Raw genomic sequence first — 1,105 nt, 5'->3', positions numbered from 1 at the left:
AAAGGGAATATATATATATATAATTCTAAAACAAGAATATTTTTGACAGTAACTTCCAAGTTTCGGCCAGCTAAGCAATCGTCGAACTGTGGCATTTTTGGCCTAAAAACTTCGAAGTCACTGTCAATAATATACTTGTTTAAAGAATAATAAATTTGTACTCTATAAAAGTACAGTGTAATCCTTTAGTTTAATTGAAAAAATACTTTTATTATAACTGAACATGAAAACAAAATGTGTGTGAGTGAGTGTGTGTGTATGTGTGTTTGTGTGTGTGTTTGTGTGTGTGTATGTGTGTTTGTGTGTGTGTTTGTGTGTGTGAGAGTGTGCGTGTGTGCCTATACCGAAACAACACGCAGTTTGCAATTACCTTGCACTCCCTCTGTACCCCCCTCTTGTTTCTTTTCATCATAAAGTAAGATGTTGGTGACATACTTCTATGATAGCAGGTTTGCCGACATGTTTTGTGACGTCATCCGTCACGGGATGTTTAGGCATGTATGTATGTATGTATGTATGTATGTATGTATGTATGCGTGTATGTACGTGCGTGTGTAAGTGTGTGTGTGCATGTATGTGCTTGTGTGTATTTAAATGTCTGTCTGTATATATGTGTACGAGTTCATTTATGCATGTATTTACCTGTGTGTATATGTATGTATGTTTGTATATCTATGTAGATATAAGTATTTTAATGTATTTATTTAGATGTATGTTTATATATATAGACATATATATATTTATGTTAGTATGTATATGTATGTGTGTATTTATATGAATGTGTCTCTATATGCAATAATGTGTGTACGTACTTATATATATATATATACGTATACAAATATATATATATATATATATATATATATATATATATATATATATATATATATATATATATATATATATATATATATTGATGTATATTTAAGTGTGTGTATGTTAAGTCATATGTTATAGATATTTATGGTCTACATGTACACACACGTGTTTAATTGTACATAATTATGTCTACACGCATATATATATGTATATACTTGTGAATATATTTGTACATCTTTTCTATATATATATATATATATGTGTGTGTGTGTGTGTGTGTGTGTGT

General features: G+C 29.1%; 1 long non-coding RNA gene across 1 annotated transcript in view; it reads left to right on the top strand.

The window, feature by feature from the left end:
- Positions 1 to 1,105, top strand: part of LOC128250989 (uncharacterized) — a 29,799-nt gene that overhangs the window by 11,222 nt on the left and 17,472 nt on the right. The window lies entirely within an intron of this gene.

This window comes from Octopus bimaculoides, chromosome 27 (genome assembly GCF_001194135.2).
Source record: "Octopus bimaculoides isolate UCB-OBI-ISO-001 chromosome 27, ASM119413v2, whole genome shotgun sequence".
Classification (NCBI taxonomy): domain Eukaryota; kingdom Metazoa; phylum Mollusca; class Cephalopoda; order Octopoda; family Octopodidae; genus Octopus; species Octopus bimaculoides.
This window is presented reverse-complemented; position numbering and strand designations above follow the sequence as displayed.